Below are 16,777 nucleotides of genomic sequence, written 5' to 3' on the forward strand. Positions count from 1 at the left end.
ACACGCGCGCGCGCGCACACACACACACACACATATATATATATATATATATATATATATATATATATATACTAGCAGTTCAACCCAGCTTTGTTCGAGCCCTATGTACTCTTCATAACTTTACGAGTATATGAACATATGTATGCATGTATATTAAAAGTTTGACTCATGTCCAGGTAACCTACATCAAAAATCTCGAGTCTTTAGATCCAAAATTTGCGGCAGAGTTTGGCAGAGTCTGCAAAGGCCAAATCTTTCAACTTTGACCTCTTGGCTACCAAATTCTCGCCCAAAGACGTATTTATAAGCTTGCTGTGTGTCTGAATACTCTCTATCTAAAATTCCAAATGTATAGACCCAAAATTGGTTGAATAGTTCGCTAGAGACTATAAAGGTCAAATTCTTTAAATTTGATCTTTTGGCAGCCAAATTTTCGGCGAAAAATCTATTAAAAATCTTGCGCTATGCCTGAATACACTTTATGTAAAATTGCAAATGTTTAGACCAACAAGTGGTTGAGTAATTTAGTAGAGACCGCAGAAGTGAATTTTTAAAACTTTGACCCAACTTTTTACCCCTTAACATTTAGTGTTTTGAGCTCAAATCAAATTAACTAGTTTGGTCCCTGTCCAAGGAACCTACATCTAAACTTTCACATTTTTAGACCGAAAATTAGAGGAGGAGTTTGATAGAGTTTTAAAAAGTCAAATCGTTGAACTTTGACGCAAATTTCTGTTCGAAAACTGATTACAAAGATTTTCCCAAATCTTACTACTCCTTATGTCAAATTTCGAGTCTGTAGACTGAATAATGACAGAGTAATTTAGTAGAGAAATGTACACACACAGGCACAGACAGGCAGACAATTTCACTTTATATATATATATATATATATATATATATATATATATATATATATATATATATATGTGTGTGTGTGTGTGTGTGTGTGTGTGTGTGTGTGTGTGTGTGCTTGTAAAAGAAAACGTTACAATTAGTGTTGGGACGATTGTTCCAAAACGAAATATGGGGATCGGAAAAATCAAAAGCTTTCAGGGTATCGGAATCAATATCGGAAATGGAAAATTTTACTCTAGTTTCCGATTCCAAAAACGATTCCTTAAAAACATTGTTGCTACTAAAGACAAAATGATAAACATCTACCAATAAAATTTAGATCCATGCATCATAATAACATAAAAAGAATTATGTATATTTATTTTACTTGCGCAAAAATAAAAGAAAAAATTGGTTTTTACCCCACTGACAAACCTGAAAAAACAACTTCAATGAATTAGTGGACTTCGAGTTTTTCACACTTTTACACTGAACACATTTTGGCGCCAGCGTTTCTTTGATTTCGGAATTTCCTATCTTTTAATTAGTGTTTACTTGTCATGACAACATGTTCTAAACATGTGAATAAAATGTCAAAACAACTCAAATCGAGTAATATTCACGATTTTAATTATTCCATTGCAAATACACAGATGAAGACTGAAAATTTGTCTGCCAACCAAAATGTAAGTGCACATTTAAAAAAAAAATTGAAAGAAATTTAAAATATATTTTACTAAATTTTTTCTTACATTTCGTTTCAGATTAAAACTTATATTTTCATGTAAATATAGATTTTAAGTAGATTATTTTTATTATTTATAAAAAGTATTATTATTGTAGTAGAAATATGTGAATATCTTCAACAAATCCCTCTAAATAAAAATGAGATTCTACTTATATTAGGCGATTACGTACAGAGACCCTTAAAAATTTGTCCAGAAGGAAAATATGAAATCTTTTAGAATTTAGAGTTTCACATATAAACTTAACGTAAAAGAACACCTGATTTTCTGAGCTATGCGTGTGTTTTAAGGAATTTTTCTTGTGCGTTTTTATTGGGGGTGTAATATTGACTTTTTAAAATAATTAATTGTGGTTTTAAGTTCATTCCAGTCAGACTTGGGATTATTGGTAAAATAAATAAATTTATATAAGAAACTGATCCCCCAGATCAATTTTTAAATAATTCTTTTCGTTTTGTAGCATGTTCAGTCACAAATAATCACCTAAAAAGTAGAATCTCATTTCGGAAAGAAATGATTTAGTTGTGGGGGTTATTAATTACGTTGCATTCTATTTATCTGTCAAGTGAGGCAAGTTTTTTTAAAACGACGTTAGTGGAGAGAATCCAGCTCTCCAAGAAGAGGCATTCTAAATTGAAAAAAAAAATAAAATTGTTCTCAGTCTAGAAGGATTTCTTTTTCACTGACCGAAGACAGAAAAAATAAAGTGTAGTATCAAAACAGGTTTGAAATTAACTGAATTTTGAATCCATTACATTGTTGAATATTACATAAACTGGCGTAGAACATCCACTCGTAACTTATACGTCGGATATCATGACACTGACATTGCTACGAAAGTAAAAGGAGTCGAAGTTGCAATTTGATCCGGTTGCAAATAATTTAGGACGGCATATCATTTTCAGATCGGCGTCGTAGAAACTAGAGTTGAAGTAAATAGGAAGTTAGTGAAATTTTTCCTTTGAATTATTTATTTGTTAAAGATCTATCTATCTATCTATATATATATAAAAGTGTACGTGTCTGTGTGTCAGTCTGTGTGTCTGTCTGTGTACATTTCGCTACGCAATAACGCTGTCAATTTTTTTGTCTACAGACTGGAATGTGGTATACAGAATACTGAGATTTAGGAAAATCTATGTGATCGGTTTTCGGCCCAACATTTGGCTGTAAAGGTGTCAAAGTTCAACGATTTAACTTTGTCAATTTTTAGTCTACAGACTCGAAATTTGATGTACAGGGTACTGAGATTTGGCAAAATCTTTGTGATCCGTTTTCGGCCAGGAATTTGGCAGTTAAGGGGTCAACGTTCAACGATTTGACCTTTGAGAACTCTACCAAACTCCTCCGACAATTTTGGGTCTAAACACTTGAAATTTTTTATATAGGTTCCTTGCACATGGATCTAACTTAATAACTTGATTTGAACCCAAAACCATAAATGTTAAGGGTTCATAATAGGGGTCAAAGTTAAAAAATCGACTTTTTATTTTGCTCAGCATACCCTCCAAACACAAGGGCAACGCCGGGCATCCATGCTAGTATATCTATAAAAGTGAACGTGTCTGTGTGTCAGTCTGTGTGTCTGTCTGTGTACATTTCTCTACACAATAACTCTGTTAATTTTTAGTCTACTGATTCGAAATTTGATATACAGGGTACTGAGATTTGGGAAAATCTTTTTAATACATTTTCAGCCAGAAATTTGGCTGTTAAGGGGTCAAAGTTCAACGATTAGACTTTTGAGAACTCTACCAAACTCTTCCGCCAATTTTTGGTCTAAACATTTGAAATTTTAGATGTAGGTTCCTTGAACATGGATCTAACTTAATAACTTGATATGAGCCCAAAACAATAAATGTTAAGGGGGCATAATAGGGGTCAAAATTAAAAAAATACCTTTTTTTGTTTTTTTGTTTTTTGGGTTTTTTTTGCTCAGGTAACACTCCAAACACTCGGGCAACGCCGGGCACCCATGCTAGTATATATATAAAAGTGAACGTGTCTGTGTGTCTGTGTGTTTATGTACATTTTCCAACGCAATAACTCTGTCAATTGTCAGTCTACAGACGCGAAATTTGATACATAGTGTCATGAGTTTGGGAGAAATCTATGTGATCCATTTTCGGCCAGAAATTTGGAAGGTAAGGGGTCAAAGCTCAACGATTTGACCTTTGAGAACTCTACCAAACTCCTCCAAAAAGTTTAGGTCTAAACGCTTTAAATTTTAGATATAAGTTCTTTGGACATGGATCTAACTTGATAACTTGATATAAGCCTAAAACAATAAATGTAAAGGGGCCATAATAGGGGTTAAAGTTTTTAAAAAATTGACCTTCGCGGTCCATACCAAATTACTCAGACAATTTCTTGTTTAAACATTTGAAATTTGACGTAAAGGATATTCAGAGATAGAGCAAGCTTTTTAATCGGTTTGGGTCGTAAATTTGAGCTATCAATATATAAATATATCTATGTATGTCTGCATGTCTGCCTAAAACTTTCGACAAAGGCGGCGGATTGTTACAAGACCCTTCAGACGATAAATCTCGAACAATTGGCTAAAAACATTAATATCTTCACCTTAAACTGGTCACTTTTCTACTTTTTTCGACGATATTTTTGAAAGTCATCCTCTCCTTTCGATTGTCTAGCGTTAATTTAAACATAAGCCACTTCCGGTTTGGCGGTGGTCGTAACAGCAAAGATGTCAGGGTTTCTTCCCTCGTTCTTTTTCCCCTTCGCAGTACGGGTTCGAGCCTGCCTTCCTACTACCACTTTTTTTTTTTTGCTCAACATACACGTCCAAACACCCGGGCAACACCGGGCTGAAATGCTAGTATATCCATAAAAGTAAAATTTTTTGTGTGCATATGTGTGTTTATGTATGTACACTTTCCTATCAAACTACTCTGTCAATTTTTGTTCTACGGACTCAAGATTTTACATAAAGGGTATTGAGATTTGAAAAAATCTTTTTAATCGATTTTTGGCCAGAAATTAGGCTGTCAAGGAATCAAAGTTCAACGCTTTGACCTTTGAAAACTCTACCAAACTCCTCCGCCAATTTTGGATCTAAACAGTTGAAATTTAAAATGTAGGTTACTTGGACATGAATCAAACCTTTTAATTTGATTTTAGCCCCAAACCATAAATATTAAGAGGCCAAAATTGGGATCAAAGTTAAAAACAATTGACTTCTGCGGTCTCTACCAAATTACTCAGCTAATTTTTGGATTTTGAAAGTGTATTCCGATATAGGGTAAGCTTTTTAATCGTTTTTTTGCAGAACATTTGGCTGCCGAGGGGTCAACGTTCGCAAGATTTGACCTTTGCGATCTCTAACAAACTATTCAGCCAATATTAGGTCCAAACATTTGAAAATTTACATAAAGGATAGTCAGACATGCTGCAAGCTGTTTAAACAATTTTGGGGCGAAAATGTGGCTGCCAAGAGGTCAAAATTGAAAGATTTGGCCTTTGCAGACTCTACAAAATTCCTCCGCCAATATTGGGTCTAAGCACTTGATATTTTAGATGTAGGTTACATGGACATGAGTCCAAATTTTTAATATGTATATAAATACATCTGCACATACAGTTGTAAACAGTGCATAGCGCTCGACAAAACCAGGGCTGAACTGTTAGTTTAACATAAAATAAGATCATCTTTCACACTATCTTACTCACAACAATACCACATTTACTCCTATTCCAAATAGTGTCAATATGCTGAACACACACACACACACACACACACACACAATATATATATATATATATACATATATATATATATATATATATATATATATATATATATATATAGTAATTTATAAAATATATATGGCGATTAAGCTACACTGAATATTCGGCGTTTCATCCACTATAGGATTCGTCAGGCTTATGCGCATAAGCCTGACGAATCTTATAGTAGATGAAACGCCGAATATTCAGTGTAGCTTAATCGTCATATATATTTTATAAATTACTAACTAGCCTTACCTACGTATTGAGCACTTTTGAAGTAAATATTTAAAGTTTACGCATAAATCTATACTTTCGTATATTTATTTTATGTGAGTAAATGAAGTAGTTATATATATATATATATATATATATATATGTTGTGTATATTTAGGCAGCATATTCTCCTTTAAGCATATGTTGTTAAACAGCACAGCATTTTCTTGTTTGACAATTTTCCGTTTTATTTTTTCCAGTTTTCGAATAATCCTTCTTGTGTTATATGTAAAATGGTGTAAAAGTGTTCCGTAGTCTGCGAGCGCTTTCGGCGTTTCCGCCATCGTCTGGCTGGTTATATAAAAAGCCGTTTTAAAATTACGTCGAATGATAGGGTCGTGTTTTAAAATTACATCGTACTAAAAGATCGTTTATGGCTTATGTGGGCTATTTATATACAAATTTATTGGACAGTTTTTTTTTGTTTTTTTTTATATACATTAACAGAGGCATTTTAAAATATTTTTGCTGGATTCATAATTTATATTGTTAATTTTGGGTTGTCTCACTTTTATATACAATGCCTCCAAAACCTTCAGTCTCCTAACGTTAGAGTCTGTTTGTAAAATTTTGGTATTTTCTACCATGATGTTTCTAAATTGAGAATGCTGGCAGCCATGTTTTTTTAAATGTTGCGCGATAGAGCTAGTATCGGAAAGATGAAGCGTTAGTCTACGGGACAACGTGTTGGTAGTATGACCAATGTAATGTATATATATATAAATTTTTTAAGAAGGGAAACTGAGAATTAATAAAATATCATATCAAAATATCATACAATGTTAGCCCTAATTACCTATGTCCATTTTTTTAATGGAGATACGAAAATAGATAACTATATAAATCTTTAAAATATACTTTGCAAGGATGAGATATAGGTAAAATATTTTCGGTTGTTTTCTTTTCCTTATAAGGGAAATGGTTTCCATAATGTTTTATTGTTAAAGTGTTTTTTTTTATTCAATAAGTCTGAAAAACCGACATAATGTTTGAATTTGTCTGAATAGTCTTTGAATAATAGTAACTAACGATGAAATACACTATTTGTTGCTATCAACCAATTCTTTAAAGTGTTGGTGTTTGTTAAAACAATATATGAATGCTCAATTATGAAATATGATAATTTTGTAGCTTACAGTTTAAGTCATCTCTTTTTGGCTTAAAATTTATTGGTATATGAACGATTACTGAATTATATAAACCCAGTAAAATGTGGAAAACTACAAATAACACTATATATATATATATATATATATATATATATATAATATTTTTCAATGTATATATATATGTAGATATACGTATATATATGTGTTGTGTCTGCACAAATAATTAACAAGAACACGGAAAGTAAAGGTATAACAATAATATATTCGGAAAAAATATTTACATGTCTTCAGGTGTACTTCAGTCGGAGATATTCCGGCATGTGGCGCGTTACCTGTCTTACTGGAGGCAACATAGGCGTCTTGCCTATTTTGCGGTCGTTGCAAAACCCTCCCGGTACTGGTGATTAATACCTTTATATATCTCACTCACCCACCTATGTTAATTAGTGAACGTCTCCACAACAATATCCTTATATATATATATATATATATATATATATATATATATATATATATATATATATATATATATATATATATATCTATATATATATATACATATATATACGTATATATACATATATATATACGTATATATACATATATATACGTATATATACACACACACATATATATATATGCATATATATATGTATATAATATGTTTCAATTAATATTAATACGTTTTTAATCCAAAAAATATTTCCATAAGATGGCTAAAAACATATCAATAATTTTTTTGTCAATAGTAAATTTATTTCGTGTTAGAAATCCACTCAATACAACTTCATATAAAAATATATGCCTGTCTCCCACTTCCACAAAGAAAAAAATAAAATCCTTAGCGTTAAAGAAAAAAAAAAACGGTTTGGTGTCATAATTTTCCAATATCGATTCTAACATTGTTATAAATTCACAGGTTTCTGTCAAATGGAAAGAATTTATGATTTATGTACGAGTTTCCCAATGTGTATTTGTATATAAATTATCGGCGAGATACAAATAAAAAAAATTAACATGTCCAATATTTATAGATTTGTTCCACCGCAAAATTATTAAAGAGAAAAAGGTGAAACTTTTTTTTTTATTATTACATTTTCACCCCAAACAAGGCACATTGCCACTTTGGTGTAGGGGCTACTATCAGGGGCAACAACTACTGGGGTACTATGTAGGGATTTGGGCAGCAAGATGTCGGTTCACGTTATACTTGAACTTCTGCACGTCAGTACTGTTGAGGAAGCAGGGGCCTGGAATGGAATTCCAAAGTCTAGCGGTTCTGGGGAAGAAACTACTGGAGTAGAAATATCTTTTACATCTAGGGATCTCTACAGTGTGAGGGTAGGATTTAGCAGCCTGTCGGGTTTGTCGAGGGTGCTCACGTCGTGGGGGCACAAATGATTGCAGTTCGTCAGAGCATTCACCACTAAAATACTTGTAGAACAGGCAGAGGGATGCAACATTTCGTCGATGGGACAGAGGCTGAAGCTTAGATGCCGTAAACAAATTTTTAGTTGTTTTTTTTATGTTTTTGTTTTTTTGTAATAAATTTGATATATTTATATCTTAAACTCATTGTTGTCTTTATGATAAGTAAAGCTCGAAATATCGGAACATTTCTATATAGACGATTTTCAATCGACGCCATTTAATGAACGCTTCCGATAGGGGCGGCAGAGATCTATTATACTCGTCAGCTGTAGCTGTTTTTCCGGGAGATTTTGTTATTGGAATTGGAGTCGGTAATTGTATCGGAATCGGAAATTTAGAAAAGAATTAGTAATTTTATCGGAATCGCAAAATTAGAAAAGAGTGGTAATTGAAAAGAGTGGTAATTGGAAAAAAATGTTGGAATCGTCCCATCACTTAATACAATATCTGCTGATGACAAATATGTGATTCGGTGTGCTCGGCGATCAATCATTAGAAAACTGATCTATGAACAAACAGACACACGTATAACTTTACTTTATATATAGAAAATGTTGCGTATAAGCGATGTTTGTATTAGTTTGTTAATATAATTGTTGTTTTGCAATATATCAGTTCCTAAGCCGGATTTGTTTGCGATACGCGAATGGCATTAACCGTAACTTATACAATGACACTGACATTGCTACGATAGTAAAAATAGTCAACGTTGCAATTTGATCCGGTTACAAATAGTTTAGGACGGCATATTATTTTCAGATCGGCGTCGTAGAAACAAGAGTTTAGATAAACAGGAAGTTTATCATTTTTTTTTTTTAACTTTTTTATTTAGGAGTCACCACATATCAAGGCCATAAGCCAATTGAGGATGAGAGTTGTTTAATGTAAGGTTATTGTTTCTTAATCGTTTAATGGTGTAAATTAGGTAGAATTAGATTATTTATGGGACCGACTCAACAAGAACTTGTTTACATTGGACTTGAAGACTACTATGTTGTATTCAACCGTGAAGCAGGGCAGGGGAACAGTGTTCCACAAACAGGCAGTTGAGGGAAAGAATCTTTGTTCATGGAACCTGCGTTTAGATTTAGGCATAGATAGAGAGTGGGGGAAATTGTATATAGTGGTTTTAGAGTGTCGAGTGTTTTTTTTTTGTGAGAGTTTGGCAAAGGGGGGCAATAGATTGGAGTTCAGTCGAGCACTTTGCCATGAAAGTAAAAGAAAATTAAACACGTGCAGAAAATCGCTTGTACAATGTGTATCTTCTATCTGGCAAGGTTTGTGCGTGCGAACTGCACTTGCTCGATCTTCAACAATATTTGCAGTTAACTTAAACATTAATAACGTTGTATCTAAGGCAACCATTTTTTACCGTGCTGATATAGGGAAATATATATCGGAATATTTTTCATTACATGGTAAAAACGTTATTATAACAATTTAACTTTTTTCAAAACAAGATTTAACAAACGCAAACAGTTTATTATAACTAGATATTTTATACTTTAAAGTTTAAATTATTATAACTAGAAAAGAATATTCTTATCATTGCTTTGACTCTCGAGCATATACCCGACACAGTTAATCGAACGGGAACCACATCACTCTATCTAAAAACATATGAGATATTAACTGATACAGGGTGACCAAAAAAAACAGGCCCCAACTCTAATTAGGCCTTATTAACCCTTATCTCCGAGTGACCTCTTGGCCTTAATAAGTGGTGATGCCTATATAAAAAAGAAAAAAATCAAGGATTGCATGGGTACCCAGCGGTGCCCGGGTCCATATTGAAGTTCAGTTTGACACACATCTGCTATATTAAGGATATTACAGGGTGACCCCGCAAAACGGGCCCCAACTCCAATTAGGCCCCGTTTCTTATTTTTTTTTTGTCCGAATGAAATGAAACTTTGGTCATAGCTAGTTTATTATATTCAAAACATCACATCAAAGCACTAGGGTCTTTGGCCTTTTTTTCTCCGGTGACTGTAAAATGCTCAGAAAAACCATTGAATGTCCTCTGTTTTTTTTTGTTTTTTTTTTGGGGGGGGTCACCATGTATTAACCCGAGAGTCAAAATAATGAAAAGAATAATCTTATTATAATATTAGTCAGGTAGGGAAAGAAACCGAGGCTTTTACAAATGAAGCTAACCGTTCTGCAAGGCGTGCTGTCGCCAGGAGCAGATTCGAAAACATTTCAACTCAATCAGTCAATATATTCCATTTACCTGACACGATTTATACTTTCTGATTCTCACACAACTGATTCTGCGCATCATACATACATTCAAATATGACAGAAAACAAACACAACTGATAAATTGCGCCAGTTTGACACGTGCCTGTATTTCCATGAATAGTCATTTATGATACTGAGTACAATCTGGTAACGGCTCCTTCAAAGAACTGTGACGATGCGATGAGTTGGTGGACGTTTAGTATAGAATGGAGCGTTAATAAAGGCCCGAAAGAATTATTATTATTATTATTATTATTATTATTATTATTATTATTATTATTATTAATAATAATAATAATAATAATAATAACAATAATAATAATAACAACAACAACAATAATAATAATAATAATAATAATAATAAAATAATAATAATAATAATAATAACAATAATAATATTAATAATAATAATAATAACAATAATAATAATAATGATAAAATAATAATAATAATAACAATAATAATATTAATAATAATAATAATAACAATAATAATATTAATAATAATAACAATAATAATAACAATAATAATAATAACAACAATAACAATAACAATAACAATAATAATAATAATAATAACAATAATAATATTAATAACAATAATAATAATAACAATAACAATAATAATAATAATAATAACAATAATAATAATAAAGAATCTCTGTACAAAGCGACGAAACATTAAACAACATGATAAGCGAACGCACCAAACAAGTCAAAAGAAAATAATAGACACGATCAAGCGAGGAAGGCAGCACATTGGGAATAATTCAGGCAACTGCATTTTGAACATCTTGAGAAATGATACAAGTACAAACCGGCAGCAGTACTTCAAAACGGAAATCATAAAATCCTATGAAACATGGACGTGTAAACTCATAAACTCATCCAAGCCAGAAGACCGGATATCATAATAGTTAACAAGAAGAAAATGTCCTGCTAGATCGTAGATTTCGCCGTTTCTAGCAATCGACAGGGTGAATATCAAGACGATGGAGAAGCGGAGCAAATACACGGAACTAGTCAGAGAGCTAAAGGCGATATGAAAACTGAAGAAAGGCAAGATAACACCAATAATAGTAGGAGTACTAAGAACAATGCCAGAAAAGTTTGAAAAATATAATGGGAGAGATTGGAATCAGAGGAATGTCTGAGAAAATACAACGGATAATAATAATTAAAACAGCTTAAATGTTAAGGAAAACCTTTGAATGTGGAAACCAACACACGAGGTACAGATGCCTACCGGCATATAGAAACTATATGTAAATATAATATAAAATGCCAGATACACGACATGGAATCAAGAAAACTCATGTTGTATAATTTTAAGCTAACCCCCCCTCCAAAAAAGTGTCGGCATCAACTGATACCACACAAAAAATGTCGAGGAGGGTCAAGGAGGATAGAAAGGTCTAGTAAAAAAAGCACTATTCAGACGTCCACTGGATAAGTGCGAAGAAGACTGGAACGTTGGGTTTGCTATCACAATCTCAGTGAAGACTAATAGTCGCTACCAACGAGAAATCAGCTGTAAGCAACTTTTTCAAGGCCCGGAAGCCACTCAGGGATAAGGGTTATTGCAAGTACAGTACGTTAGTGTGGAGATTTAATGAAGTATTTACTTAAGGGGGCGGTTCATTAGGAATTTGTTAACGTTGGACTTGAAGACATGCAAGTTGCAGTCAGGTGGGAAGCAGGCAGACGGAACAGAGTTCCACAGGCGTGCAGTTCTAAGAAAGAAGCTTTGTTCATGGAATCTACGTTTTGATTTAGGCACAGATAAAGAGTGGGGCAAATTTTTCACAGTGGATTCAGCTAGACGGGTGTTTTTCGTGAAAGACTATTGTGATAACGCAAATTAATTCGCAAAGTTTGCCGAAAGAGGTGGAGTATACCGGAAACCTGGAGATACTTATCACTCAGACTTCAGGGAACACCACAGGTTGTTTGCAAAGAGAAATCCTTGATGTCCTCTGTAAAAACTAGTATGTAATAATACTAACAAAGAAAAATGAGAATGTACAGCAGATCGTCAGGAGTTGTGGGAAGTCATTTTAAAAGGAGTATAGAGGCGTCATGACAATATTGTGAGAAATGTCCATTGGAATATATGTAATAAAAGAGGGTTGGAATGCAATGAAAACTGGTATGACCATGTTCCAGAAATAGGGGTGGAAAATGATAATGTGAAATTATGGATATCCGATGTAATAATGTGATTGAAGCAAGGTGATCTTGTTAGAAAAAAGAAAAAAAGAAACAATAATCACCAGCCGATATGAATCCGGAGGAAAAAGTTCGAAAAATACCAAAACTTACACAGGGAAATAAAAAAAAAAACGTGGCAGTTGAAGAAGGCAGAAGCTGTACCTATTGTGATTGGATTTCTGGGGAGTGTAACAAAAGTGAATTGAGAAAATTGGGATTCATTGCAATCTTGGGGTGCTTCAGAAGACTGTCTTCGGCATCGCCAAAATCTTGCGGAAAGTACTGAGAGGAGTTTGAGAAAAAAGATACTGGTAACCCATATTGAATTTGAAATAAAAGTCCATGTTAATATGCTTTTTTTCTCATATTCATTAATTAGAGAAATTATACTTCAGAAATATATTATAGTTATTTTAGTATAGGGAGTTAGTTACGGATCACCCCCTTTCTCTCTCTCTCTCTCTCTCTCTCTCTCTCTATATATATATATATATATATATATATATATATATATATATATATATATATATATATATAATCTTGAGTTGGAAGTCATGTTTAGTTTCAGAACATTTTCCAATGGTTAGTTGTTCTATACAAGTCCTAGAGATGAATGGTTCTCAGTAGACAGTTGTTTTGCACAGGTTCCTGACTTTATAATTTTGTAACCACAAAGCAAAAGATTCTTCCCGTGTTGACACGAAGAAAACATATGCAAGGTTGCTAAAGAAAAAGTTTCATTTTATGGAGAAATTTTGGTTTCTGATTGGTTGGTAGCAGAACGTGAATTCATTTGATTCGTCAGTTCCTAACTGGAGTGTTTATAAATAGAATCTCCCTACTGTGAGGGACCATACCACCATGACTTGTTAAAAATATTGCAACAATATATATAAGTTAAGAAGATAAAGCGAAAACTTACACAGGAAATTTATTACATTATCAAGTCAATAAGGGATACAGAAAGATGAATAATGATGATAACCACTTTAGGAAATGGTATTTGGAAGCTAAATGCTTCTCGTCCAAAACGCAGTAAAGGTAAAAAGACAACACTGATTTGAAAACATTCAGATTAGAATTGGAAAAACATATTTTATAGGATGCAATATGATGGCGATTAAATATATATGACATCCTGTACCTCTACAAGGTCACCATTCACCCACGTCGGAGTATTTGGGCCGGTGCATTTGCTACTAGTTTCCCACTCCTGGACAGCGTTCTTAAGAGTCGCCAACTTTAAAGTCATTAACTGTCATCGCCAACCTTAATGTCCTTAACTTCAACCTCTGTCCCATCGAAGAAATGTATCCCTCTGCCTGTTCTACAAATATTTTAATGGTGGATGCTCCGACGAACTACAAGGCCTTGTACCCCCTCGACATGAATACCCCCGACAAAACCGACAAGCAACAAAGTCCCACCTCATCACAGTAGAGATCCCTAGATGTAAGAAAGCCTTCTACTCTAATAGTTTCTTCCCCAGAACAGCTAGACCTTGGAATTCCCTCTCGGGTTCCTACTTCCGTATCTGTACTGGCATGCAGAAGTTCAAATGTAATGTGAGCTGACATCTTGCTGCTCAACACTCTACATAGTATCACTGTATGTCATGTCTCTGATAGTAGTCCCCTACATCAAAGTGGTCATGTCCCTTGTTTGGAGTGCAAATATGATTAAAAAATATGTTGCTTTAAATACTCGTTAATATTTCTTAATGTCTTCGAGACCACTTGACAAAGAATTGCTCTCTTTTTTAGCGTTATCATCTGATTTACACACCACAAACACGTTTGTAAAATAGATGGCAAAATAATAAATATCTTTCTTTTATTAATTTTATTTATTGCGGACTATTATCCTCATCTTTTCTTAGTTGTTTCACGACGTTTCGGCCAACTATCTCTCTGGCCTTCGTCAGGTGGTGTATTGCCCTTCGAAGCCAGTGACGCAGTTGAGAGAGGCGTTAGAACTCTACAGTTCAAGGCGAGACTTGTCTGAAGATAGCGGTTTCAATACTACTCAAAGCCGGCCAGAGGCTTACTTGGCCAAAACGTGGTGAGATGACAACAACTATGGATGGCAGTAATTGCTGAAGATTCAGTAAGGAGATTCGGGGTTCCTGTCCTGTCGTGGTTACCACCTGACGAAGGCCAGAGAAATAGTTGGCGGAAATGTCGTGAAACAACAAAGAAAAAGATGAGGATAATAGTCCGGAATAAAGGATGGAATACTGTTTCCACATCTGGGCAAGAGCTGCTAAAAACAGCCTATCCTGCCTTGACAGAGTACAAAATAGACTTCGTGGTTTAGTGGGGGATGCCCTTTTCTCTTCCCTGCAACCTCTCTCCCACAGAAGAGACGTTGCAAGCCTGTCTTTGTTTTATCGTTATTTCCATGGCAGGTGCTCGTCTGAGCTACAATCCCTCGTCCCCCCTTGCCAATCTTTCACGATAAACACCCGTCTGGCTGAAACTACTGTCAATAATTTTCCCCACTCTTTATCTGTGCCTAAATCCAAACGTAGATTCCATGAACAAAGCTTCTTTCTTAGAACTGCACGCCAGTAGAACTCTCTGCCGCTTGCCTGTTTCCCACCTGACTACAACTTGGACATCTTCAAGTCCAACATAAACAAACTCCTGACAAACCGCCCCTTTAAGTAAGACACTCTATCAAAACCCCCAATACTAATGATTACTACAATACTATCTAATTGATTACTGTACACGCAATAACCCTTATCCCTGAGTGGCCTTCGGTCCTTGATAAGTGGTGACCTCCATGTAAAAAAAAAAAAAATAAAATCAATAAATAATAATCATCTATATAATGAATTCCAATTAAATAAAACATATTTCCTTTAGCACAAGCATAATAAATAAGGCGAAGATTGTGTTTGTATAATATAGAAGTAAAGAGACTTATTATTACTTGTTGGGAGAAGAATATTGTTACAGATATGTCATAATTAATGAATTATTTATTGAATTCAAAGCGCAATCATTAATGGCGGAATTGTTGTGGTCCAAAGTAACACGTTTACGTCATAAAGACACCAGCAAAGGGCTTCGGTGATGCATGGGATTGAATGAAGAATTTTTTTTTTTACTGTGTGCATCTTTATTTCATATATTTTATAAAATTTGTTCAACTATATTAAACGCCAAAAGATTAAAAGAATCGCACAGACAACTAAATAAAACATAGACACTATTGTGTAGGTTTTAATATAGCTTTCGTAGACAAGGGTGTGTGTGATTGGATCAAAACGTTGTTTCGATTCAGAAAAAAAAAAGATATCGTAACTTAGTGAGGGATGCCCTTTTCTCTTCCCTGCAACCTCTTTCTCACAGAAGAGATGTTGCAAGCCTGTCTCTGCTTCATCATTATTTTCATCGCAAGTGCTCGTCTAAGTTCCAATCTATGATCCCCACTCGGCAAACTTTCACGAAAAACACTCGTCTAGCCAAAAAAATAAAACACTATCAACAATTTCCTCCACTCTTTATCTGTACCTAAACCTAAACGTAGATTCCATGAGCAAAGTTTCTTTCTTAGAACTGCACGCATGTGGAACACTCTTCCGTTTTCTTGCTTTCCAACTGACTACAATATGGCCGTCTTCAAGTCCAACATAAACAAATTCTTGATGAAACGTCCCCCTTAAGTTATCTAATTTACCAAATTTCCACTACTAACGATTACTACGCTATAATCCCGTTGACTACTTCACACCTATTAACCCTTATCCTCGAGTGGCCTTCGGGCCTTGATAAGTGGCGTCATCCATGTAAAAAACAAGAAAACAAAAGAAGGAGATCACTAGTCAAAATAAAATCGCTGAAAATAGCAATCCTATTTCTCAAAAGTAGTCGACAACGATTACTTGTGAAGCCGAATTTAGAGAATTTTTATGTTGTTTTGTTAATGGACTTTAATTAGAAATTAGTGCCGGTTGCCTTAACAATACGAGAAGTAAATGAATTCCCAGAAAAATAGTTTTACTCGAAAAAAAAACAAAAAAACGGAGAAATATGTCAATTGCAATATGGGATGAGATGACGATACGCTTGGCACCATTTCAATGATGAAATACTAACATAGTTTGTGCAAAATAGTTGCATCATTTTTTCTCTCTAGAAAGTAATTCACCCTGGCTCGATTTTATACA

This window comes from Euprymna scolopes, chromosome 17, assembly GCF_053919585.1.
Source record: "Euprymna scolopes isolate OS-2025 chromosome 17, ASM5391958v1, whole genome shotgun sequence".
Lineage (NCBI taxonomy): Eukaryota > Metazoa > Mollusca > Cephalopoda > Sepiida > Sepiolidae > Euprymna > Euprymna scolopes.